We start from the raw sequence: 23,919 nt of genomic DNA, 5'->3' as shown, positions 1-23,919 counted from the left end.
TGAGTGCTAACCATTACACCATAGAACACTGTACATAAATGTTATTGAAGTGTTCAGATTTTCCTGTCATTTGTTCACCCGATTAACAGCAAGAGATGAGATTATTGGTAGGCCATGTGAATAATTCAGCACAAAAGCTAGGAAGGTTCTACCGAGATTTGAACTCGGATCGCAGGATTCAGAGTCCTGAGTGCTAACCATTACAGCATAGAACCCTGTACATAAAAATTATTGAAGTGTTCAGATTTTCCTGTCATTTATTCACCCGATTAAGAGCAAGAGATGAGATTATTGGTAGGCCATGTGAATAATTCAGCACAGAAGCTAGGAAGGTTCTACCGAGATTTGAACTCGGATCACTGGATTCAAAGTCCAGAGTGCTAACCATTACACCATAGAACCATAAACTTAACCAAATTTGGAATTTTACAGAAAAAAATGGACAGTCGTTCCTTCACGTGTTGCAAATACTTTCAACTGACAACAATATTTGGACAGCTATCTTCTAGTTCAACAAGGAAGAATTATTCACATGGTAGGTCCGACCAAGACTTGAACTCAGATAGTAGGATTCAGAGTCCTGAGTGATAACCTTGACAGCACAGAACCCTGTAATCAATACTCTGTGATGGGTTCAGATTTACTCTCCTAGGTTCTCCGGAAAAACAGAGAAAATATTTTCTGGCCATAAACGGTATCAACTGGGCTACCCTACCATGTAACAACTTGTAAGTCCACATATTTCCAACACGATTGATGTGATGAGGGTGAAAAAAATCTGAAATATTTTCAGTTCATTGGGAGGTAGCAAGTTCTCAATTAACAAACCTACTAGGCACTCATAGTATGCATTTCCTGTAGGCTAGCCATTCATGTGTACCAAAGACTGCTCATCAACTCCCACCCACTTGTTTCTTTCACACACGACAATTTTAAAGTTGACAGGAGAGGAGTATGTCACTGCAAAATCAAGGTAGGACCTACCGAGATTTGAACTCGGATTGCAGGATTCAGAGTCCTGAGTGCTAACCATTACACCATAGAACCCTATACATAAAAATTATTGAAGTGTTCAGATTTTCCTGTCATTTGTTCACCCGATTAACAGCAAGAGATGAGATTATTGGTAGGCCATGTGAATAATTCAGCACAAAAGCTAGGAAGGTTCTACCGAGATTTGAACTCGGATCACTGGATTTAAAGTCCAGAGTGCTAACCATTACACCATAGAACCATATTATTAACCAAATTTGGAATTTTACACAAAAAAATTGACAGTCGTTCCTTCACGTGTTGCAAATTCTTTCAAATGACAACAATATTTGGACAGCTATCTTCTAGTTCAACAAGGAAGAATTATTCACATGGTAGGTCAGACCAAGACTTGAACTCAGATTGTAGGATTCAGAGTCCTGAGTGATAACCTTGACAGCACAGAACCCTGTAATCAATACTCTGTGATGGGTTCAGATTTACTCTCCTAGGTTCTCCGGAAAAACAGAGAAAATATTTTCTGGCCATAAACGGTATCAACTGGGGTACCCTACCATGTAACAACTTGTAAGTCCACATATTTCCAACACGATTGATGTGATGAGGGTGAAAAAAATCTGAAATATTTTCAGTTCATTGGGAGGTAGCAAGTTCTCAATTAACAAACCTACTAGGCACTCATAGTATGCATTTCCTGTAGGCTAGCCATTCATGTGTACCAAAGACTGCTCATCAACTCCCACCCACTTGTTTCTTTCACACACGACAATTTTAAAGTTGACAGGAGAGGAGTATGTCACTGCAAAATCAAGGTAGGACCTACCGAGATTTGAACTCGGATTGCAGGATTCAGAGTCCTGAGTGCTAACCATTACACCATAGAACCCTATACATAAAAATTATTGAAGTGTTCAGATTTTCCTGTCATTTGTTCACCCGATTAACAGCAAGAGATGAGATTATTGGTAGGCCATGTGAGTTATTCAGCACAAAAGCTTGGAAGGTTCTACCGAGATTTGAACTCGGATCACTGGATTCAAAGTCCAGAGTGCTAACCATTACACCATAGAACCATGTTATTAACCAAATTTGGAATTTTACAGAAAAAAATTGACAGTCGTTCCTTCACGTGTTGCAAATTCTTTCAAATGACAACAATATTTGGACAGCTATCTTCTAGTTCAACAAGGAAGAATTATTCACATGGTAGGTCCGACCAAGACTTGAACTCAGATTGTAGGATTCAGAGTCCTGAGTGATAACCTTGACAGCACAGAACCCTGTAATAAATACTCTGGGATGGGTTCAGATTTGCTCTCCTAGGTTCTCCGGAAAAACAGAGAAAATATTTTCTGGCCATAAACGGTATCAACTGGGCTACCCTACCATGTAACAACTTGTAAGTCCACATATTTCCAACACGATTGATGTGATGAGGGTGAAAAAAATCTGAAATATTTTCGGTTCATTGGGAGGTAGCAAGTTCTCAATTAACAAACCTACTAGGCACTCATAGTATGCATTTCCTGTAGGCTAGCCATTCATGTGTACCAAAGACTGCTCATCAACTCCCACCCACTTGTTTCTTTCACACACGCCAATTTTAAAGTTGACAGGAGAGGAGTATGTCACTGCAAAATCAAGGTAGGTCCTACCGAGCTTTGAACTCGGATGGCAGGATTCAGAGTCCTGAGTGCTAACCATTAGACCATAGAACCCTGTACATAAATGTTATTGAAGTGTTCAGATTTTCCTGTCATTTGTTCACCCGATTAACAGCAAGAGATGAGATTATTGGTAGGCCATGTGAATAATTCAGCACAAAAGCTAGGAAGGTTCTACCGAGATTTGAACTCGGATCACAGGATTCAGAGTCCTGAGTGCTAACCATTACACCATAGAACCCTGTACACAAATATTATTGAAGTGTTCAGATTTTCCTGTCATTTGTTCACCCGATTAACAGCAAGAGATGAGATTATTGGTAGGCCATGTGAATAATTCAGCACAAAAGCTAGGAAGGTTCTACTGAGATTTGAACTCGGATCACTGGATTCAAAGTCCAGAGTGCTAACCATTACACCATAGAACCATATTCTTAACCAAATTTGGAATTTTACAGAAAAACATTGACAGTCGTTCCTTCACGTGTTGCAAATTCTTTCAACAATATTTGGACAGCTATCTTCTAGTTCAACAAGGAAGAATTATTCACATGGTAGGTCCGACCAAGACTTGAACTCAGATTGTAGGATTCAGAGTCCTGAGTGATAACCTTGACAGCACAGAACCCTGTAATAAATACTCTGGGATGGGTTCAGATTTGCTCTCCTAGTTTCTCCGGAAAAACAGAGAAAATATTTTCTGGCCATAAACGGTATCAACTGGGCTACCCTACCATGTAACAACTTGTAAGTCCACATATTTCCAACACGATTGATGTGATGAGGGTGAAAAAAATCTGAAATATTTTCGGTTCATTGGGAGGTAGCAAGTTCTCAATTAACAAACCTACTAGGCACTCATAGTATGCATTTCCTGTAGGCTAGCCTTTCATGTGTATCAAAGACTGCTCATCAACTCCCACCCACTTGTTTCTTTCACACACGCCAATTTTAAAGTTGACAGGAGAGGAGTATGTCACTGCAAAATCAAGGTAGGTCCTACCGAGATTTGAACTCATATCGTAGGATTCAAAGTCCAGAGTGCTAACCATTACACCATAGAACCCTGTACATGAATATTATTGAAGTGTTCAGATTTTCCTGTCATTTGTTCACCCGATTAACAGCAAGAGATTAGATTATTGGGAGGCCATGTGAATAATTCAGCACAAAAGCTAGGAAGGTTCTACCGAGATTTGAACTCGGATCACTGGATTCAAAGTACAGAGTGCTAACCATTACACCATAGAACCATATTCTTAACCAAATTTGGAATTTTACAGAAAAAAATGGACAGTCGTTCCTTCACGTGTTGCAAATGCTTTCAACTGACAACAATATTTTGACAGCTATCTTCTAGTTCAACAAGGAAGAATTATTCACATGGTAGGTCCGACCAAGACTTGAACTCAGATTGTAGGATTCAGAGTCCTGAGTGATAACCTTGACAGCACAGAACCCTGTAATCAATACTCTGTGATGGGTTCAGATTTGCTCTCCTAGGTTCTCCGGAAAAACAGAGAAAATATTTTCTGACCATAAAAGGTATCAACTGGGCTACCCTACCATGTAACAACTTGTAAGTCCACATATTTCCAACACGATTGATGTGATGAGGGTGAAAAAAATCTGAAATATTTTCGGTTCATTGAGAGGTAGCAAGTTCTCAATTAACAAACCTACTAGGCACTCATAGTATGCATTTCCTGTAGGCTAGCCATTCATGTGTACCAAAGACTGCTCATCAACTCCCACCCACTTGTTTCTTTCACACAGGACAATTTTAAAGTTGACAGGAGAGGAGTATGTCACTGCAAAATCAAGGTAGGTCCTACCGAGATTTGAACTCGGATCGAGAGTCCTGAGTGCTAACCATTACACCATAGAACACTGTACATAAATGTTATTGAAGTGTTCAGATTTTCCTGTCATTTGTTCACCCGATTAACAGCAAGAGATGAGATTATTGGTAGGCCATGTGAATAATTCAGCACAAAAGCTAGGAAGGTTCTACCGAGATTTGAACTCGGATCACTGGATTCAAAGTCCAGAGTGCTAACCATTACACCATAGAACCATATTCTTAATCAAATTTGGAATTTTACAGAAAAAAATGGACAGTCGTTCCTTCACGTGTTGCAAATACTTTCAACTGACAACAATATTTGGACAGCTATCTTCTAGTTCAACAAGGAAGAATTATTCACATGGTAGGTCCGACCAAGACTTGAACTCAGATTGTAGGATTCAGAGTCCTGAGTGATAACCTTGACAGCACAGAACCCTGTAATCACTACTCTGTGATGGGTTCAGATTTGCTTTCCTAGGTTCTCCGGAAAAACTGAGAAAATATTTTCTGCCCATAAACGGTATCAACTGGGCTACCCTACCATGTAACAACTTGTAAGTCCACATATTTCCAACACGATTGATGTGATGAGGGTGAAAAAAATCTGAAATATTTTCGGTTCATTGGGAGGTAGCAAGTTCTCAATTAACAAACCTACTAGGCACTCATAGTATGCATTTCCTGTAGGCTAGCCATTCATGTGTACCAAAGACTGCTCATCAACTCCCACCCACTTGTTTCTTTCACACACGACAATTTTAAAGTTGACAGGAGAGGAGTATGTCACTACAAAATCAAGATAGGTCCTACGGAGATTTAAACTCGGAACGCAGGATTCAGAGTCCTGAGTGCTAACCATTACACCATAGAACCCTATACATAAAAATTATTGAAGTGTTCAGATTTTCCTGTCATTTGTTCACCCGATTAACAGCAAGAGATGAGATTATTGGTAGGCCATGTGAATAATTCAGCACAAAAGCTAGGAAGGTTCTACCGAGATTTGAACTCGGATCACTGGATTCAAAGTCCAGAGTGCTAACCATTACACCATATAACCATATTCTTAATCAAATTTGGAATTTTACAGAAAAAAATGGACAGTCGTTCCTTCACGTGTTGCAAATACTTTCAACTGACAACAATATTTGGACAGCTATCTTCTAGTTCAACAAGGAAGAATTATTCACATGGTAGGTCCGACCAAGACTTGAACTCAGATTGTGGGATTCAGAGTCCTGAGTGATAACCTTGACAGCACAGAACCCTGTAATCAATACTCTGGGATGGGTTCAGATTTGCTCTCCTAGGTTCTCCGGAAAAACTGAGAAAATATTTTCTGGCCATAAACGGTATCAACTGGGCTACCCTACCATGTAACAACTTGTAAGTCCACATATTTCCAACACGATTGATGTGATGAGGGTGAAAAAAATCTGAAATATTTTCAGTTCATTGGGAGGTAGCAAGTTCTCAATTAACAAACCTACTAGGCACTCATAGTATGCATTTCCTGTAGGCTAGCCATTCATGTGTACCAAAGACTACTCATCAACTCCCACCCACTTGTTTCTTTCACACACGACAATTTTAAAGTTGACAGGAGAGGAGTATGTCACTGCAAAATAAAGGTAGGTCCTACCGAGCTTTGAACTCGGATGGCAGGATTCAGAGTCCTGAGTGCTAACCATTAGACCATAGAACCCTTTACATAAATGTTATTGAAGTGTTCAGATTTTCCTGTCATTTGTTCACCCGATTAACAGCAAGAGATGAGATTATTGGTAGGCCATGAGAATAATTCAGCACAAAAGCTAGGAAGGTTCTACCGAGATTTGAACTCGGATCACAGGATTCAGAGTCCTGAGTGCTAACCATTACACCATAGAACCCTGTACACAAATTTGATTGAAGTGTTCAGATTTTCCTGTCATTTGATCACCCGATTATCAGCAAGAGATGAGATTAGTGGTAGGCCATGTGAATAATTCAGCACAAAAGCTAGGAAGGTTCTACCGAGATTTGAACTCGGATCACTGGATTCAAAGTCCAGAGTGCTAACCATTACACCATAGAACCATATTCTTAACCAAAATTTGGAATTTTACAGAAAAACATTGACAGTCGTTCCTTCACGTGTTGCAAATTCTTTCAACTGACAACAATATTTGGACAGCTATCTTCTAGTTCAACAAGGAAGAATTATTCACATGGTAGGTCCGACCAAGACTTGAACTCAGATTGTAGGATTCAGAGTCCTGAGTGATAACCTTGACAGCACAGAACCCTGTAATCAATACTCTGTGATGGGTTCAGATTTGCTCTCCTAGGTTCTCCGGAAAAACAGAGAAAATATTTTCTGACCATAAAAGGTATCAACTGGGCTACCCTACCATGTAACAACTTGTAAGTCCACATATTTCCAACACGATTGATGTGATGAGGGTGAAAAAAATCTGAAATATTTTCGGTTCATTGAGAGGTAGCAAGTTCTCAATTAACAAACCTACTAGGCACTCATAGTATGCATTTCCTGTAGGCTAGCCATTCATGTGTACCAAAGACTGCTCATCAACTCCCACCCACTTGTTTCTTTCACACAGGACAATTTTAAAGTTGACAGGAGAGGAGTATGTCACTGCAAAATCAAGGTAGGTCCTACCGAGATTTGAACTCGGATCGAGAGTCCTGAGTGCTAACCATTACACCATAGAACCCTGTACATAAATGTTATTGAAGTGTTCAGATTTTCCTGTCATTTGTTCACCCGATTAACAGCAAGAGATGAGATTATTGGTAGGCCATGTGAATAATTCAGCACAAAAGCTAGGAAGGTTCTACCGAGATTTGAACTCGGATCACAGGATTCAGAGTCCTGAGTGCTAACCATTACACCATAGAACCCTGTACACAAATATTATTGAAGTGTTCAGATTTTCCTGTCATTTGTTCACCCGATTAACAGCAAGAGATGAGATTATTGGTAGGCCATGTGAATAATTCAGCACAAAAGCTAGGAAGGTTCTACCGAGATTTGAACTCGGATCACTGGATTCAAAGTCCAGAGTGCTAACCATTACACCATTGAACCATATTCTTAACCAAATTTGGAATTTTACAGAAAAACATTGACAGTCGTTCCTTCACGTGTTGCAAATTCTTTCAACTGACAACAATATTTGGACAGCTATCTTCTAGTTCAACAAGGAAGAATTATTCACATGGTAGGTCCGACCAAGACTTGAACTCAGATTGTAGGATTCAGAGTCCTGAGTGATAACCTTGACAGCACAGAACCCTGTAATCACTACTCTGTGATGGGTTCAGATTTGCTTTCCTAGGTTCTCCGGAAAAACTGAGAAAATATTTTCTGCCCATAAACGGTATCAACTGGGCTACCCTACCATGTAACAACTTGTAAGTCCACATATTTCCAACACGATTGATGTGATGAGGGTGAAAAAAATCTGAAATATTTTCGGTTCATTGGGAGGTAGCAAGTTCTCAATTAACAAACCTACTAGGCACTCATAGTATGCATTTCCTGTAGGCTAGCCATTCATGTGTACCAAAGACTGCTCATCAACTCCCACCCACTTGTTTCTTTCACACACGACAATTTTAAAGTTGACAGGAGAGGAGTATGTCACTACAAAATCAAGATAGGTCCTACGGAGATTTAAACTCGGATCGCAGGATTCAGAGTCCTGAGTGCTAACCATTACACCATAGAACACTGTACATTAACCTGTTGGGGATGGGGGCGCTGTTTAGACTATTTATGCTAATGTGGCTAATTTTTTAAACGGCTTCCCACAAAATCCTTGATCGTACAATATGCATATTATTATTATTATTGGATAGAAAACAGTCTATAGTTTCTATAGGAGTTGAAATTTTGTCTCTAAGTGGAACAGAGCCCATTCTACAGCAATTTCCCTGACATGGAGTCAGATTTGAGAAACGTTGGCCACTTTTCTGAAGTCATTTAAACGGGCACTGTCGTTGCTATGACTATACGGACACTTCTTACGTCTTCCCCTGGATGCCTTTACGTGATGACGATTCCAACGGGCTCGATTGCTCGTTCACAGGCCCTACAAATGAAAAAAACCTTTAGCTAGCAAGTCTTTTCTTGCTGCGTAACGCGCGTGGAAGACACCGACCCTCTCCTGTTCCAAGCATTAGTTTAGCCTGTTATATTTCTCCGGTCATCTTTTCACTCGTTATAGGAGTTACAAACATCACAAAGTAGTTAATTTAAAGCGTTTTATAGCAATTTATATCCGTTTAGTGCGATTTTGGGACATTTATTTTTGCAACGATGTGAAAAGTTGGGAACGCTTTTCAGTTCATCCCGAACGTAGTTGACATTTCCACATGGCAAGAGGACAGCTTTCCACCAAAAGACGATTTCTCCCAAGAAAGGATCCTTTGCCCAAGATACTGATGGAAGAACAGCTCAAGGTAGGACATTTTTATTATGATAAATCGTGTTTCTGTCGAAACATTTTAGTGGCTTAGGACGCCATGTTTTTTGACGTAGCTTCGCTTGGCGCAAACTGTATTGAAAAGTAAGGATAAATTAAAAAATGTAATAACGCAATTGTATTAAGAATTAAATTGTCTATCAATCCCTGTCCACCCTATATTTTTTAGTCACGTTTATGAGTATTTATGTATAAGAGTAGATCACTGTCTAAGTGGCGCAAGGACGTTTTCTTTACCAGCTTGTCTACATTTCACATTGTCTAACCATGATTTTGGTGGCTAAATATAAACATTTTCGATCAAACTGTATATGCATGTTGTAATGTGATGTTACAGGAGTGTCATCGGAAGAATTCTGAGAAGGTTAGTGAAAAAATTAATATCTTTTGGCGATGTTGACTTTTATCGCTCACTTTGGCTAGAATCAATGCTGGGCTGCTAATTGCTATGTGCTAAGCTAATATAACGATTTATTGTGTTTTCGCTGTAAGACACTTAGAAAATCTGAAATATTGTCTGTATTCACAGGATCTGTGTCTTTCGATTCGTGTATGCTGTGTATTTTTACGAAATGTTTGATGATTAGTAGTTAGGTAAACACGTTGCTCATTGTAATTATTCTAGTCCATTTGTGATGGTGGGTGCAATTGTAAACTATGCCATATACCTGAAATATGCACTTTTTTCTAACAAAACCTATCCCATACCATAAATATGTTATCAGACTGTCATCTAATGAGTTTTTTTGTTGGTTAGGGGCTATAAATATCTTAGTTTAGCCGAATTGGTGATGGCTACTGGTGTTGGTGGACAAATAAAAGATGGTGGATTATGCTAATGTGTTTTTAGGTAATAGATGTACATCTTTACATATTGTGTCTTCCCTGTAAAACATTTAAAAAATCGGAAATGTTGACTGGATTCATAAGATCTGTGTCTTTCATTAGCTGTATTGGACTTTAATGTGTGAAAGTTAAATATTTTAAAAAAATATTTTTTTTGAATTTCGCGGCACTGGTTTTTCAGTGGGGGGGGGGGGGGTGTGCCGCTAGCGCCACGCTGATCCTAGACAGGTTAATGTTATTGAAGTGTGCAGATTTTCCTGTCATTTGTTCACCCAAATAACAGCAAGAGATTAGATTATTGGTAGGCCATGTGAATAATTCAGCACAAAATCAAGGTAGGTCCTACCAAGATTTGAACTCAGATCACAGGATTCAGAGTCTTGAGTGATAACCATTACACCATTGAACCCTGTACATAAATAATAATGAACTGTTCAGATTTTCCTGTCATTTGTTCACCCAAATAACAGCAAGAGATTAGATTATTGGTAGGCCATGTGAATAATTCAGCACAAAATCAAGGTAGGTCCTACCGAGATTTGAACTCAGATAGTAGGATTCAGAGTCCTGAGTGATAACCTTGACAGCACAGAACCCAGTAATCAATACTCTGTGATGGGTTCAGATTTACTCTCCTAGGTTCTCCGGAAAAACAGAGAAAATATTTTCTGGCCATAAACGGTATCAACTGGGCTACCCTACCATGTAACAACTTGTAAATCCACATATTTCCAACACGATTGATGTGATTAGGGTGAAAAAAATCTGAAATATTTTCGGTTCATTGGGAGGTAGCAAGTTCTCAATTAACAAACCTACTAGGCAATCATAGTATGTATTTCCTGTAGGCTAGCCATTCATGTGTACGAAAGGCTGCTCATCAACTCCCACCCACTTGTTTCTTTCACACACGACAATTTTAAAGATGACAGGAGAGGAGTATGTCACTGCAAAATCGAGGTAAGGCCTACCGAGATTTGAACTCGGATCGCAGGATTCAGAGTCCTGAGTGCTAACCATTACACCACAGAACCCTGTACATAAATAATTTTGAAGTGTTCAGATTTTCCTGTCATTTGTTCACCCAATTAACAGCAAGAGATTAGATTATTGGTAGGCCATGTGAATAATTCAGCACAAAATCAAGGTAGGTCGTACCGAGATTTGAACTCGGATCGCAGGATTCAGAGTCCTGAGTGCTAAACATTACACCATAGAACCCTGTACATAAATAATTATGAAGTGTTCAGATTTTCCTGTCATTTGCTCACACGATTAACAGCAAGAGATGAGATTATTGGCAGGCCTTGTGAATAATTCAACACAAAAGCTAGGAAGGTTCTACCGAGATTTGAACTCGGATCACTGGATTCAAAGACCGGAGTGCTAACCATTACACCATAGAACCATATTCTTAAGCAAATTTGTAATTTTACAGAAAAGAATGGACAGTCGTTCCTTCACGTGTTGCAAATACTTTCAACAATATTTGGACAGCTGTCTTCTAGTTCAACAAGGAAGAATTATTCACATGGTAGGTCCGACCAAGACTTGAACTCAGATAGTAGGATTCAGAGTCCTGAGTGATAACCTTGACAGCACAGAACCCAGTAATCAATACTCTGTGATGGGTTCAGATTTACTCTCCTAGGTTCTCTGGAAAAACAGAGAAAACATTTTCTGGCCATAAACAGTATCAACTGGGCTACCCTACCATGTAACAACTTGTAAGTCCACATATTTCCAACACGATTGATGTGATTAGGGTGAAAAAATTTGAAATATTTTCGGTTCATTGGGAGGTAGCAAGTTCTCAATTAACAAACCTACTAGGCAATCATAGTATGTATTTCCTGTAGGCTAGCCATTCATGTGTACGAAAGGCTGCTCATCAACTCCCACCCACTTGTTTCTTTCACACACGACAATTTTAAAGTTGACAGGAGAGGAGTATGTCACTGCAAATTCGAGGTAGGTCCTACCGAGATTTGAACTCAGATCAAGGATTCAGAGTCCTGAGTGCTAACCATTACACCATAGAACCCTGTACATAAATAATTTTGAAGTGTTCAGATTTTCCTGTCATTTGCTCACACGATTAACAGCAAGAGATGAGATTATTGGCAGGCCTTGTGAATAATTCAGCACAAAAGCTAGGAAGGTTCTACCGAGATTTGAACTCGGATCACTGGATTCAAAGTCCAGAATGCTAACCATTACACCATAGAACCACATTCTTAACCTGTTAAGGCAGGGGGCGCTGTTGTCACTATTTATGGTAATCGTGTAATTTTTGAAACGGCTTCCTACAAAATTCTTGATCGTACAATATGCATATTATTATTATCATTGGATAGAAAACAGTCCATAGTTTCTATAGGAGTTGAAATTTTGTCTCTAAGTGGAACAGAACCCATTCTACAGCAATTTCCCTGACATGGAGTCAGATTTCAGAAATTTTGGCCACTGTTCTGGAGTCAGTTTTAAAGCCAATGTTATTCCTATGAGTATACGGACACTGCTTACGTCTTCCCCTGGATGCCTTTACGTGATGACGATTTGAATGGGGTCGATTGCGCAATCACAGGCACTATAAATTAAAAAACCCTGTAGCTAGTAACTCTTTTGCAACTGCGTCATGCGCGTGGAGGACACCGACCCGCACCTGTTCCAAGCATTAGTGTTGGGAGTAATCTTTCTCCGGTCATGTTAAGACTCGTTATAGGAGTTAAAAACATCATAAAGTAGTTAATTTAAAGCGTTTTATAGCAATTTATATCCGTTTAGTGCGATTTTGGGACATTTATTTCTGAGACGCTGTGAATCTCTGGGCACGCTTCCAGTTCATCCCGAACGCAGTTGGCATTTCCACATGGCAAGAGGACAGCTTTCCACCAAAAGACGATTAGACCCAAGAAAGGATCCTTTGCCCAAGATACTGATGGAAGAACAGCTCAAAGTAGGACATTTTTATTATGATAAATCGTGTTTCTGTCGAAAAATGTTAGTGGCTTAGGACGCCAGTAGCTTCGCTTGGCGCAAACTGTATTGAAAAGTAAGGATAATTTAAAAAATGTAATTCCGCGATTGTATTAAGAATTAAATTGTCTATCAATCGCTGTCCACCCTATATTTTTTAGTCACGTTTATGAGTATTTATGTATACGAGTAGATCACTGTCTAATATGGCGCACGGACATTTTCTCACCAGCTGGGCTACATTTCTCATTGTCTAACCATGATTTTGGTGGCTAAATATGCACATTTTCGAACAAACTGTATATGTATGTTGTAATGTAATGTTACAGGGGTGTCATCTGAAGAATTCTGAGAAGGTTAGTGAAAAAAATAATATATTTTGGCGATGTTTACGTTATCGCTCTCTTGGGCTAGAATCAATGCTGGGGTAATGTTTGCACATGTGCTATGCTAATATAACGATTTATTGTGTTTTCGCTGTAAGACACTTAGAAAATCTGAAATATTGTCTGTATTCACAGGATCTGTGTCTTTCGATTAGTGTATGCTGTGTATTTTTACGAAATGTTTGATGATTAGTAGTTAGGTAAACACGTTGCTCATTGTAATTATTCTAGTCCATTTGTGACGGTGGGTGCAATTGTAAACTATGCCAGCTACCTGAAATATGCACATTTTTCTAACAAAACCTATCCCATACCATAAATATGTTATCAGACTGTCATCTGATGAGTTTTTTTCTTGGTTAGGGGCTATAAATATCTTAGTTTAGCCGAATTGGTGATAGCTACTGGTGTTGGTGGACAAATAAAAGATGGTGGATTATGCTAATGTGTTTTTAGGTAATAGATTTACATCTTTACATATTGTGTCTTCCCTGTAAAACATTTTAAAAATCGGACATGTTGGCTGGATTCACAAGATCTGTGTCCTTCATTAGCTGTATTGGACTTTAATGTGTGAAAGTTAAATATTTTAAAGTTGACAGGAGAGGAGTATGTCACTGCAAAATCGAGGTAGGTCCTACCGAGATTTGAACTCGGATCGCAGGATTCAGAGTCCTGAGTGCTAACCATTACACCATAGAACCCTGTACATAAATATTATTGAAGTGTTCAGATTTTCCTGTCATTTGTTCACCCGATTAACAGCAAGAGATTAGATTATTGATAGGCCATGTGAATAATTCAGCACAAAAGCTAGGAAGGTCCTACCGAGATTTGAACTCGGATCGCAGGATTCAGAGTCCTGAGTGCTAACCATTACACCATAGAACCCTGTACAAAAATATTATTGAAGTGTTCAGATTTTCCTGTCATTTGTTCACCCGATTAACAGCAAGAGATGAGATTATTGGTAGGCCATGTGAATAATTCAGCACAAAAGCTAGGAAGATTCTACCGAGATTTGAACTCGGATCACTAGATTCAAAGTCCAGAGTGCTAACCATTAGACCATAGAACCATATTCTTACCCAAAATTGTTATTTTACAGGAAAGAATGGACAGTCGTTCCTTCACGTGTTGCAAATACTTTCAACTGACAACAATATTTGGACAGCTGTCTTCTAGTTCAACAAGGAAGAATTATTCACATGGTAGGTCCGACCAAGACTTGAACTCAGACTGTAGGATTCAGAGTCCTGAGTGATAACCTTGACAGCACAGAACCCAGTAATCAATACTCTGTGATGGGTTCAGATTTACTCTCCTAGGTTCTCCGGAAAAACAGAGAAAATATTTTCTGGCCATAAACGGTATCAACTGGGCTACCCTACCATGTAACAATTTGTAAGTCCACATATTTCCAACACGATTGATGTGATTAGGGTGAAAAAAATCTGAAATATTTTCGGTTCATTGGGAGGTAGCAAGTTCTCAATTAACAAACCTACAAGGCACTCATAGTATGCATTTCCTGTAGGCTAGCCATTCATGTGTACCAAAGACTGCTCATCAACTCCCACCCACTTGTTTCTTTCACACACAACAATTTTAAAGTTGAAAGGAGAGGAGTATGTCACTGCAAAAAAGAGGGAGGTCCTACCGAGATTTGAACTCGGATCGCAGGATTCAGAGTCCTGAGTGCTAACCATTACACCATAGAACCCTGTACATAACTATTATTGAAGTGTTCAGATTTTCCTGTCATTTGTTCACCCGATTAACAGCAAGAGATTAGATTATTGATAGGCCATGTGAATAATTCAGCACAAAAGCTTGGAAGGTTCTACCGAGATTTGAACTCGGATCACTGGATTCAAAGTCCAGAGTGCTAACCATTAGACCATAGAACCATATTCTTAACCAAATTTGTTATTTTACAGAAAAGAATGGACAGTCGTTCCTTCACGTGTTGCAAATACTTTCAACTGACAACAATATTTGGACAGCTGTCTTCTAGTTCAACAAGGAAGAATTATTCACATGGTAGGTCCGACCAAGACTTGAACTCAGATTGTAGGATTCAGAGTCCTGAGTGATAACCATTACACCATAGAACCCTGTACATAAATATTATTGAAGTGTTCAGATTTTCCTGTCATTTGTTCACCCGATTAACAGCAAGAGATGAGATTATTGGTAGGCCATGTGAATAATTCAGCACAAAAGCTAGGAAGGTTCTACCGAGATTTGAACTCGGATCACTGGATTCAAAGTCCAGAGTGCTAACCATTAGACCATAGAACCATATTCTTACCCAAAATTGTTATTTTACAGAAAAGAATGGACAGTCGTTCCTTCACGTGTTGCAAATACTTTCAACTGACAACAATATTTGGACAGCTGTCTTCTAGTTCAACAAGGAAGAATTATTCACATGGTAGGTCCGACCAAGACTTGAACTCAGATTGTAGGATTCAGAGTCCTGAGTGATAACCTTGACAGCACAGAACCCAGTAATCAATACTCTGTGATGGGTTCAGATTTACTCTCCTAGGTTCTCCGGAAAAACAGAGAAAATATTTTCTGGCCATAAACGGTATCAACTGGGCTACCCTACCATGTAACAATTTGTAAGTCCACATATTTCCAACACGATTGATGTGATTAGGGTGAATAAAATCTGAAATATTTTCGGTTCATTGGGAGGTAGCAAGTTCTCAATTAACAAACCTACAAGGCACTCATAGTATGCATTTCCTGTAGGCTAGCCATTCATGTGTACCAAAGACTGCTCATCAACTCCCACCCACTTGTTTCTTTCACACACAACAATTTTAAAGTTGAAAGGAGACGAGTATGTCACTCCAAAATCGAGTTAGGTCCTACCGAGATTTGAACTCGGATCGCATGATTCAGAGTCCTGAGTGCTAACCATTACACCATAGAACCCTGTACATAAATATTATTGAAGTGTTCAGATTTTCCTGTCATTTGTTCACCCGATTAACAGCAAGAGATTAGATTATTGATAGGCCATGTGAATAATTCAGCACAAAAGCTAGGAAGGTTCTACCGAGATTTGAACTCGGATCGCAGGATTCAGAGTCCTGAGTGCTAACCATTATACCATAGAACCCTGTACAAAAATATTATTGAAGTGTTCAGATTTTCCTGTCATTTGTTCACCCGATTAACAGCAAGAGATGAGATTATTGGTAGGCCATGTGAATAATTCAGCACAAAAGCTAGGAAGGTTCTACCGAGATTTGAACTCGGATTACTGGATTCAAAGTCCAGAGTGCTAACCATTACACCATAGAACCATATTCTTAACCAAATTTGTTATTTTACAGAAAAGAATGGACAGTCGTTCCTTCACGTGTTGCAAATACTTTCAACTGACAACAATATTTGGACAGCTGTCTTCTAGTTCAACAAGGAAGAGTTAATCACATGGTAGGTCCGACCAAGACTTGAACTCAGATAGTAGGATTCAGAGTCCTGAGTGATAACCTTGACAGCACAGAACCCAGTAATCAATACTCTGTGATGGGTTCAGATTTACTCTCCTAGGTTCTCCGGAAAAACAGAGAAAATATTTTCTGGCCATAAACGGTATCAACTGGGCTACCCTACCATGAAACAACTTGTAAGTCCACATATTTCCAACACGATTGATTTGATTAGGGTGAATAAAATCTGAAATATTTTCAGTTCATTGGGAGGTAGCAAGTTCTCAATTAACAAACCTACTAGGCACTCATAGTATGCATTTCCTGTAGGCTAGCCATTCATGTATCCCAAAGACTGCTCATCAACTCTCACCCACTTGTTTCTTTCACACACAACAATTTTAAAGTTGACAGGAGAGGAGTATGTCACTGCAAAATCGAGGTAGGTCCTACCGAGACTTGAACTCGGATCGCAGGATTCAGAGTCTGAGTGCTAACCATTACACCATAGCACCCTGTACATAAATATTATTGAAGTGTTCAGATTTTCCTGTCATTTGTTCACCCGATTAACAGCAAGAGATTAGATTATTGGTAGGCCATGTGAATAATTCAGCACAAAAGCTACGATGGTTCTACCGAGATTTGAACTCGGATCGCAGGATTCAGAGTCCTGAGTGCTAACCATTACACCATAGAACCCTGTACATAAATATTATTGAAGTGTTCAGATTTTCCTGTCATTTGTTCACCCGATTAACAGCAAGAGATGAGATTATTGGTAGGCCATGTGAATAATTCAGCACAAAAGCTAGGAAGGTTCTACAGAGATTTGAACTCGGATCACTGGATTCAAAGTCCAGAGTGCTAACCATTAGACCATAGAACCATATTCTTAACCAAATTTGTTATTTTACAGAAAAGAATGGACAGTCGTTCCTTCACGTGTTGCAAATACTTTCAACTGACAACAATATTTGGACAGCTGTCTTCTAGTTCAACAAGGAAGAATTATTCACATGGTAGGTCCGACCATGACTTGAACTCAGATAGTAGGATTCAGAGTCCTGAGTGATAACCTTGACAGCACAGAACCCAGTAATCAATACTCTGTGATGGGTTCAGATTTACTCTCCTAGGTTCTCCGGAAAAACAGAGAAAATATTTTCTGGCCATAAACGGTATCAACTGGGCTACCCTACCATGTAACAATTTGTAAGTCCACATATTTCCAACACGATTGATGTGATTAGGGTGAATAAAATCTGAAATATTTTCGGTTCATTGGGAGGTAGCAAGTTCTCAATTAACAAACCTACAAGGCACTCATAGTATGCATTTCCTGTAGGCTAGCCATTCATGTGTACCAAAGACTGCTCATCAACTCCCACCCACTTGTTTCTTTCACACACAACAATTTTAAAGTTGAAAGGAGACGAGTATGTCACTCCAAAATCGAGTTAGGTCCTACCGAGATTTGAACTCGGATCGCATGATTCAGAGTCCTGAGTGCTAACCATTACACCATAGAACCCTGTACATAAATATTATTGAAGTGTTCAGATTTTCCTGTCATTTGTTCACCCGATTAACAGCAAGAGATTAGATTATTGATAGGCCATGTGAATAATTCAGCACAAAAGCTAGGAAGGTTCTACCGAGATTTGAACTCGGATCGCAGGATTCAGAGTCCTGAGTGCTAACCATTATACCATAGAACCCTGTACAAAAATATTATTGAAGTGTTCAGATTTTCCTGTCATTTGTTCACCCGATTAACAGCAAGAGATGAGATTATTGGTAGGCCATGTGAATAATTCAGCACAAAAGCTAGGAAGGTTCTACCGAGATTTGAACTCGGATCACTGGATTCAAAGTCCAGAGTGCTAACCATTACACCATAGAACCATATTCTTAACCAAATTTGTTATTTTACAGAAAAGAATGGACAGTCGTTCCTTCACGTGTTGCAAATACTTTCAACTGACAACAATATTTGGACAGCTGTCTTCTAGTTCAACAAGGAAGAGTTAATCACATGGTAGGTCCGACCAAGACTTGAACTCAGATAGTAGGATTCAGAGTCCTGAGTGATAACCTTGACAGCACAGAACCCAGTAATCAATACTCTGTGATGGGTTCAGATTTACTCTCCTAGGTTCTCCGGAAAAACAGAGAAAATATTTTCTGGCCATAAACGGTATCAACTGGGCTACCCTACCATGTAACAACTTGTAAGTCCACATATTTCCAACACGATTGATTTGATTAGGGTGAATAAAATCTGAAATATTTTCAGTTCATTGGGAGGTAGCAAGTTCTCAATTAACAAACCTACTAGGCACTCATAGTATGCATTTCCTGTAGGCTAGCCATTCATGTATCCCAAAGACTGCTCATCAACTCTCACCCACTTGTTTCTTTCACACACGACAATTTTAAAGTTGACAGGAGAGGAGTATGTCACTGCAAAATCGAGGTAGGTCCTACCGAGACTTGAACTCGGATCGCAGGATTCAGAGTCTGAGTGCTAACCATTACACCATAGCACCCTGTACATAAATATTATTGAAGTGTTCAGATTTTCCTGTCATTTGTTCACCCGATTAACAGCAAGAGATTAGATTATTGGTAGGCCATGTGAATAATTCAGCACAAAAGCTACGATGGTTCTACCGAGATTTGAACTCGGATCGCAGGATTCAGAGTCCTGAGTGCTAACCATTACACCATAGAACCCTGTACATAAATATTATTGAAGTGTTCAGATTTTCCTGTCATTTGTTCACCCGATTAACAGCAAGAGATGAGATTATTGGTAGGCCATGTGAATAATTCAGCACAAAAGCTAGGAAGGTTCTACAGAGATTTGAACTCGGATCACTGGATTCAAAGTCCAGAGTGCTAACCATTAGACCATAGAACCATATTCTTAACCAAATTTGTTATTTTACAGAAAAGAATGGACAGTCGTTCCTTCACGTGTTGCAAATACTTTCAACTGACAACAATATTTGGACAGCTGTCTTCTAGTTCAACAAGGAAGAATTATTCACATGGTAGGTCCGACCATGACTTGAACTCAGATAGTAGGATTCAGAGTCCTGAGTGATAACCTTGACAGCACAGAACCCAGTAATCAATACTCTGGGATGGGTTCAGATTTACTCTCCTAGGTTCTCCGGAAAAACAGAGAAAATATTTTCTGGCCATCAACGGTATCAACTGGGCTACCCTACCATGTAACAACTTGTAAGTCCACATATTTCCAACACGATTGATGTGATTAGGGTGAATAAAATCTGAAATATTTTCAGTTCATTGGGAGGTAGCAAGTTCTCAATTAACAAACCTACTAGGCACTCATAGTATGCATTTCCTGTAGGCTAGCCATTCATGTATCCCAAAGACTGCTCATCAACTCTCACCCACTTGTTTCTTTCACACACGACAATTATAAAGTTGACAGGAGAGGAGTATGTCACTGCAAAATCGAGGTAGGTCCTACCGAGATTTGAATTCGGATCGCAGGATCCAGAGTCCTGAGTGCTAACCATTACACCATAGAACCCTGTACATAAATATTATTGAAGTGTTCAGATTTTCCTGTCATTTGTTCACCCGATTAACAGCAAGAGATTAGTTTTTTTGGAGGCCATGTGAATAATTCAGCACAAAAGATACGAAGGTTCTACCGAGATTTGAACTCGGATCGCAGGATTCAGAGTCCTGAGTGCTAACCATTACACCATAGAACCCTGTATACAAATTTTATTGAAGTGTTCAGATTTTCCTGTCATTTGTTCACCCGATTAAAAGAAAGAGATTAGATTATTGGTAGGCCATGTGAATAATTCAGCACAAAATCAACGTAGGTCCTACCGAGCTTTGAACTCGGATCGCAGGATTCAGAGTCCTGAGTGCTAACCATTACACCATAGAACCCTGTACATAAATATTATTGAAGTGTTCAGATTTTCCTGTCATTTGTTCACCCGATTAACAGCAAGAGATGAGATTATTGGTAGGCCATGTGAATAATTCAGCACAAAAGCAAGGAAGGTTCTACCGAGATTTGAACTCGGATCACTGGATTCAAAGTCCAGAGTGCTAACCATTACACCATAGAACTATATTATTAACCAAATTTGTAATTTTACATAAAACAATGGACAGTCGTTCCTTCACGTGTTGCAAATACTTTCAACTGACAACAATATTTGGACAGCTGTCTTCTAGTTCAACAAGGAAGAATTATTCACATGGTAGGTCCGACCAAGACTTGAACTCAGATAGTAGGATTCAGAGTCCTGAGTGATAACCTTGACAGCACAGAACCCTGTAATCAATACTCTGTGATGGGTTCAGATTTACTCTCCTAGGTTCTCCGGAAGAACAGAGAAAATATGTTCTGGACATAAACGGTATCAACTGGGCTACCCTACCATGTAATAACTTGTAAGTCCACATATTTCCAACACGATTGATGTGATTAGGGTGAAAAAATCTGAAATATTTTCGGTTCATTGGGATGGAGCAAGTTCTCAATTAACAAACCTACATGGCACTCATAGTATGCATTTCCTGTAGGCTAGCCATTCATGTATCCCATAGACTGCTCATCAACTCTCACCCACTTGTTTCTTTCACACACAACAATTTTAAAGTTGACAGGAGAGGAGTATGTCACTGCAAAATCGAGGTAGGTCCTACCGAGATTTGAACTCGGATCGCAGGATTCAGAGTCCTGAGTGCTAACCATTACACCATAGAACCCTGTACATAAATATAATTGAAGTGTTCAGATTTTCCTGTCATTTGTTCACCCGATTAAAAGCAAGAAATTAGATTATTGGTAGGCCATGTGAATAATTCAGCACAAAATCAAGGTAGGTCCTACCGAGATTTGAACTCGGATCGCAGGATTCAGAGTCCTGAGTGCTAACCATTACACCATAGAACCCTGTAGATAAATATTATTGAAGTGTTCAGATTTTCCTGTCATTTGTTCACCCGATTAACAGCAAGAGATTAGATTATTGATAGGCCATGTGAATAATTCAGCACAAAAGCGAGGAAGGTTCTACCGAGATTTGAACTCGGATCGCAGGATTCAGAGTCCTGAGTGCTAACCATTACATCATAGAACCCTGTACAAAAATATTATTGAAGTGTTCAGATTTTCCTGTCATTTGTTCACCCGATTAACAGCAAGAGATGAGATTATTGGTAGGCCATGTGAATAATTCAGTACAAAAGCTAGGAAGGTTCTACCGAGATTTGAACTCGGATCACTGGATTCAAAGTCCAGAGTGCTAACCATTAGACCATAGAACCATATTCTTACCCAAAATTGTTATTTTACAGAAAAGAATGGACAGTCGTTCCTTCACGTGTTGCAAATACTTTCAACTGACAACAATATTTGGACAGCTGTCTTCTAGTTCAACAAGGAAGAATTATTCACATGGTAGGTCCGACCAAGACTTGAACTCAGCTTGTAGGATTCAGAGTCCTGAGTGATAACCTTGACAGCACAGAACCCAGTAATCAATACTCTGTGATGGGTTCAGATTTACTCTCCTAGGTTCTCCGGAAAAACAGAGAAAATATTTTCTGGACATAAACGGTATCAACTGGGCTACCCTACCATGTAACAATTTGTAAGTCCACATATTTCCAACACGATTGATGTGATTAGGGTGAATAAAATCTGAAATATTTTCGGTTCATTGGGAGGTAGCAAGTTCTCAATTAACAAACCTACAAGGCACTCATAGTATGCATTTCCTGTAGGCTAGCCATTCATGTGTACCAAAGACTGCTCATCAACTCCGACCCACTTTTTTCTTTCACACACAACAATTTTAAAGTTGAAAGGAGAGGAGTATGTCACTTCAAAATCGAGATATGTCCTACCGAGATTTGAACTCGGATCGCAGGATTCAGAGTGCTAACCATTACACCATAGAACCCTGTACATAAATATTATTGAAGTGTTCAGATTTTCCTGTCATTTGTTCACCCGATTAACGGAAAGAGATTAGATTATTTATAGGCCATGTGAATAATTCAGCACAAAAGCTAGGAAGGTTCTACCGAGATTTGAACTCAGATCGCAGGATTCAGAGTCCTGAGTGCTAACCATTACACCATAGAACCATATTATTAACCAAATTTGTTATTTTACAGGAAAGAATGGACAGTCGTTCCTTCACGTGTTGCAAATACTTTCAACTGACAACAATATTTGGACAGCTGTCTTCTAGTTCAACAAGGAAGAGTTATTCACATGGTAGGTCCGACCAAGACTTGAACTCAGATAGTAGGATTCAGAGTCCTGAGTGATAACCTTGACAGCACAGAACCCAGTAATCAATACTCTGTGATGGGTTCAGATTTACTCTCCTAGGTTCTCCGGAAAAACAGAGAAAATATTGTCTGGCCATAAACGGTATCAACTGGGCTACCCTACCATGTAACAACTTGTAAGTCCACATATTTCCAACACGATTGATTTGATTAGGGTGAATAAAATCTGAAATATTTTCAGTTCATTGGGAGGTAGCAAGTTCTCAATTAACAAACCTACTAGGCACTCATAGTATGCATTTCCTGTAGGCTAGCCATTCATGTATCCCAAAGACTGCTCATCAACTCTCACCCACTTGTTTCTTTCACACACGACAATTTTAAAGTTGACAGGAGAGGAGTATGTCACTGCAAAATCGAGGTAGGTCCTACCGAGATTTGAAATCGGATCGCAGGATTCAGAGTCCTGAGTGCTAACCATTACACCATAGAACCCTGTACATAAATATTATTGAAGTGTTCAGATTTTCCTGTCATTTGTTCACCCGATTAACAGCAAGAGATTTGATTATTGGGAGGCCATGTGAATAATTCAGCACAAAAGATACGAAGGTTCTACCGAGATTTGAACTCGGATCGCAGAATTCAGAGTCCTGAGTGCTAACCATTACACCATAGAACCCTGTACGTAAATATTATTGAAGTGTTCAGATTTTCTTGTCATTTGTTCACCCGATTAACAGCAAGAGATTAGATTATTGATAGGCCATGTGAATAATTCAGCACAAAAGCAAGGAAGGTTCTACCGAGATTTGAACTCGGATCGCAGGATTCAGAGTCCTGAGTGCTAACCATTACACCATAGAACCCTGTACAAAAACATTATTGAAGTGTTCAGATTTTCCTGTCATTTGTTCACCCGATTAACAGCAAGAGATGAGATTATTG

General features: G+C 39.3%; 37 non-coding genes across 37 annotated transcripts; all 37 read right to left on the bottom strand.

Annotated features, from left to right (window-relative positions):
- Positions 1 to 330: 330 nt before the first annotated feature.
- Positions 331 to 402, bottom strand: trnaq-uug (transfer RNA glutamine (anticodon UUG)). Its single transcript has one exon. It is a non-coding gene; the product is annotated as a tRNA-Gln (tRNA).
- A 573-nt stretch (positions 403 to 975) lies between these two features.
- trnaq-cug (transfer RNA glutamine (anticodon CUG)) lies at positions 976 to 1,047 on the bottom strand. Its single transcript has one exon. It is a non-coding gene; the product is annotated as a tRNA-Gln (tRNA).
- A 760-nt stretch (positions 1,048 to 1,807) lies between these two features.
- On the bottom strand, positions 1,808 to 1,879 carry trnaq-cug (transfer RNA glutamine (anticodon CUG)). Its single transcript has one exon. It is a non-coding gene; the product is annotated as a tRNA-Gln (tRNA).
- A 115-nt stretch (positions 1,880 to 1,994) lies between these two features.
- On the bottom strand, positions 1,995 to 2,066 carry trnaq-uug (transfer RNA glutamine (anticodon UUG)). Its single transcript has one exon. It is a non-coding gene; the product is annotated as a tRNA-Gln (tRNA).
- A 760-nt stretch (positions 2,067 to 2,826) lies between these two features.
- Positions 2,827 to 2,898, bottom strand: trnaq-cug (transfer RNA glutamine (anticodon CUG)). Its single transcript has one exon. It is a non-coding gene; the product is annotated as a tRNA-Gln (tRNA).
- A 115-nt stretch (positions 2,899 to 3,013) lies between these two features.
- trnaq-uug (transfer RNA glutamine (anticodon UUG)) lies at positions 3,014 to 3,085 on the bottom strand. Its single transcript has one exon. It is a non-coding gene; the product is annotated as a tRNA-Gln (tRNA).
- Positions 3,086 to 3,838: 753 nt separating this feature from the next.
- On the bottom strand, positions 3,839 to 3,910 carry trnaq-uug (transfer RNA glutamine (anticodon UUG)). Its single transcript has one exon. It is a non-coding gene; the product is annotated as a tRNA-Gln (tRNA).
- A 752-nt stretch (positions 3,911 to 4,662) lies between these two features.
- On the bottom strand, positions 4,663 to 4,734 carry trnaq-uug (transfer RNA glutamine (anticodon UUG)). The gene has a single exon. It is a non-coding gene; the product is annotated as a tRNA-Gln (tRNA).
- Positions 4,735 to 5,494: 760 nt separating this feature from the next.
- trnaq-uug (transfer RNA glutamine (anticodon UUG)) lies at positions 5,495 to 5,566 on the bottom strand. Its single transcript has one exon. It is a non-coding gene; the product is annotated as a tRNA-Gln (tRNA).
- A 760-nt stretch (positions 5,567 to 6,326) lies between these two features.
- On the bottom strand, positions 6,327 to 6,398 carry trnaq-cug (transfer RNA glutamine (anticodon CUG)). Its single transcript has one exon. It is a non-coding gene; the product is annotated as a tRNA-Gln (tRNA).
- A 115-nt stretch (positions 6,399 to 6,513) lies between these two features.
- On the bottom strand, positions 6,514 to 6,585 carry trnaq-uug (transfer RNA glutamine (anticodon UUG)). Its single transcript has one exon. It is a non-coding gene; the product is annotated as a tRNA-Gln (tRNA).
- Positions 6,586 to 7,338: 753 nt separating this feature from the next.
- Positions 7,339 to 7,410, bottom strand: trnaq-cug (transfer RNA glutamine (anticodon CUG)). Its single transcript has one exon. It is a non-coding gene; the product is annotated as a tRNA-Gln (tRNA).
- A 115-nt stretch (positions 7,411 to 7,525) lies between these two features.
- trnaq-uug (transfer RNA glutamine (anticodon UUG)) lies at positions 7,526 to 7,597 on the bottom strand. The gene has a single exon. It is a non-coding gene; the product is annotated as a tRNA-Gln (tRNA).
- Positions 7,598 to 11,178: 3,581 nt separating this feature from the next.
- On the bottom strand, positions 11,179 to 11,250 carry trnaq-uug (transfer RNA glutamine (anticodon UUG)). Its single transcript has one exon. It is a non-coding gene; the product is annotated as a tRNA-Gln (tRNA).
- A 751-nt stretch (positions 11,251 to 12,001) lies between these two features.
- On the bottom strand, positions 12,002 to 12,073 carry trnaq-uug (transfer RNA glutamine (anticodon UUG)). Its single transcript has one exon. It is a non-coding gene; the product is annotated as a tRNA-Gln (tRNA).
- A 1,766-nt stretch (positions 12,074 to 13,839) lies between these two features.
- On the bottom strand, positions 13,840 to 13,911 carry trnaq-cug (transfer RNA glutamine (anticodon CUG)). Its single transcript has one exon. It is a non-coding gene; the product is annotated as a tRNA-Gln (tRNA).
- Positions 13,912 to 14,026: 115 nt separating this feature from the next.
- Positions 14,027 to 14,098, bottom strand: trnaq-cug (transfer RNA glutamine (anticodon CUG)). The gene has a single exon. It is a non-coding gene; the product is annotated as a tRNA-Gln (tRNA).
- Positions 14,099 to 14,858: 760 nt separating this feature from the next.
- Positions 14,859 to 14,930, bottom strand: trnaq-cug (transfer RNA glutamine (anticodon CUG)). Its single transcript has one exon. It is a non-coding gene; the product is annotated as a tRNA-Gln (tRNA).
- Positions 14,931 to 15,045: 115 nt separating this feature from the next.
- trnaq-uug (transfer RNA glutamine (anticodon UUG)) lies at positions 15,046 to 15,117 on the bottom strand. Its single transcript has one exon. It is a non-coding gene; the product is annotated as a tRNA-Gln (tRNA).
- A 322-nt stretch (positions 15,118 to 15,439) lies between these two features.
- Positions 15,440 to 15,511, bottom strand: trnaq-uug (transfer RNA glutamine (anticodon UUG)). The gene has a single exon. It is a non-coding gene; the product is annotated as a tRNA-Gln (tRNA).
- A 573-nt stretch (positions 15,512 to 16,084) lies between these two features.
- On the bottom strand, positions 16,085 to 16,156 carry trnaq-cug (transfer RNA glutamine (anticodon CUG)). The gene has a single exon. It is a non-coding gene; the product is annotated as a tRNA-Gln (tRNA).
- Positions 16,157 to 16,271: 115 nt separating this feature from the next.
- trnaq-cug (transfer RNA glutamine (anticodon CUG)) lies at positions 16,272 to 16,343 on the bottom strand. Its single transcript has one exon. It is a non-coding gene; the product is annotated as a tRNA-Gln (tRNA).
- A 115-nt stretch (positions 16,344 to 16,458) lies between these two features.
- Positions 16,459 to 16,530, bottom strand: trnaq-uug (transfer RNA glutamine (anticodon UUG)). The gene has a single exon. It is a non-coding gene; the product is annotated as a tRNA-Gln (tRNA).
- Positions 16,531 to 17,289: 759 nt separating this feature from the next.
- trnaq-cug (transfer RNA glutamine (anticodon CUG)) lies at positions 17,290 to 17,361 on the bottom strand. The gene has a single exon. It is a non-coding gene; the product is annotated as a tRNA-Gln (tRNA).
- A 760-nt stretch (positions 17,362 to 18,121) lies between these two features.
- Positions 18,122 to 18,193, bottom strand: trnaq-cug (transfer RNA glutamine (anticodon CUG)). The gene has a single exon. It is a non-coding gene; the product is annotated as a tRNA-Gln (tRNA).
- Positions 18,194 to 18,308: 115 nt separating this feature from the next.
- On the bottom strand, positions 18,309 to 18,380 carry trnaq-cug (transfer RNA glutamine (anticodon CUG)). Its single transcript has one exon. It is a non-coding gene; the product is annotated as a tRNA-Gln (tRNA).
- Positions 18,381 to 18,495: 115 nt separating this feature from the next.
- trnaq-uug (transfer RNA glutamine (anticodon UUG)) lies at positions 18,496 to 18,567 on the bottom strand. Its single transcript has one exon. It is a non-coding gene; the product is annotated as a tRNA-Gln (tRNA).
- Positions 18,568 to 19,326: 759 nt separating this feature from the next.
- trnaq-cug (transfer RNA glutamine (anticodon CUG)) lies at positions 19,327 to 19,398 on the bottom strand. The gene has a single exon. It is a non-coding gene; the product is annotated as a tRNA-Gln (tRNA).
- A 947-nt stretch (positions 19,399 to 20,345) lies between these two features.
- On the bottom strand, positions 20,346 to 20,417 carry trnaq-cug (transfer RNA glutamine (anticodon CUG)). The gene has a single exon. It is a non-coding gene; the product is annotated as a tRNA-Gln (tRNA).
- A 115-nt stretch (positions 20,418 to 20,532) lies between these two features.
- On the bottom strand, positions 20,533 to 20,604 carry trnaq-cug (transfer RNA glutamine (anticodon CUG)). The gene has a single exon. It is a non-coding gene; the product is annotated as a tRNA-Gln (tRNA).
- Positions 20,605 to 20,719: 115 nt separating this feature from the next.
- trnaq-uug (transfer RNA glutamine (anticodon UUG)) lies at positions 20,720 to 20,791 on the bottom strand. Its single transcript has one exon. It is a non-coding gene; the product is annotated as a tRNA-Gln (tRNA).
- A 572-nt stretch (positions 20,792 to 21,363) lies between these two features.
- trnaq-cug (transfer RNA glutamine (anticodon CUG)) lies at positions 21,364 to 21,435 on the bottom strand. Its single transcript has one exon. It is a non-coding gene; the product is annotated as a tRNA-Gln (tRNA).
- Positions 21,436 to 21,550: 115 nt separating this feature from the next.
- On the bottom strand, positions 21,551 to 21,622 carry trnaq-cug (transfer RNA glutamine (anticodon CUG)). Its single transcript has one exon. It is a non-coding gene; the product is annotated as a tRNA-Gln (tRNA).
- A 302-nt stretch (positions 21,623 to 21,924) lies between these two features.
- Positions 21,925 to 21,996, bottom strand: trnaq-uug (transfer RNA glutamine (anticodon UUG)). The gene has a single exon. It is a non-coding gene; the product is annotated as a tRNA-Gln (tRNA).
- A 753-nt stretch (positions 21,997 to 22,749) lies between these two features.
- On the bottom strand, positions 22,750 to 22,821 carry trnaq-cug (transfer RNA glutamine (anticodon CUG)). Its single transcript has one exon. It is a non-coding gene; the product is annotated as a tRNA-Gln (tRNA).
- Positions 22,822 to 23,581: 760 nt separating this feature from the next.
- On the bottom strand, positions 23,582 to 23,653 carry trnaq-cug (transfer RNA glutamine (anticodon CUG)). The gene has a single exon. It is a non-coding gene; the product is annotated as a tRNA-Gln (tRNA).
- A 115-nt stretch (positions 23,654 to 23,768) lies between these two features.
- trnaq-cug (transfer RNA glutamine (anticodon CUG)) lies at positions 23,769 to 23,840 on the bottom strand. Its single transcript has one exon. It is a non-coding gene; the product is annotated as a tRNA-Gln (tRNA).
- Between the last annotated feature and the right edge of the window lie 79 nt (positions 23,841 to 23,919).

This window comes from Salvelinus fontinalis, chromosome 5, assembly GCF_029448725.1.
Source record: "Salvelinus fontinalis isolate EN_2023a chromosome 5, ASM2944872v1, whole genome shotgun sequence".
In the NCBI taxonomy this organism is placed as follows: Eukaryota; Metazoa; Chordata; class Actinopteri; order Salmoniformes; family Salmonidae; genus Salvelinus; species Salvelinus fontinalis.
The sequence above is the reverse complement of the archived record's forward strand: the minus strand, read 5'-3'. Positions and strand labels throughout refer to the sequence as shown.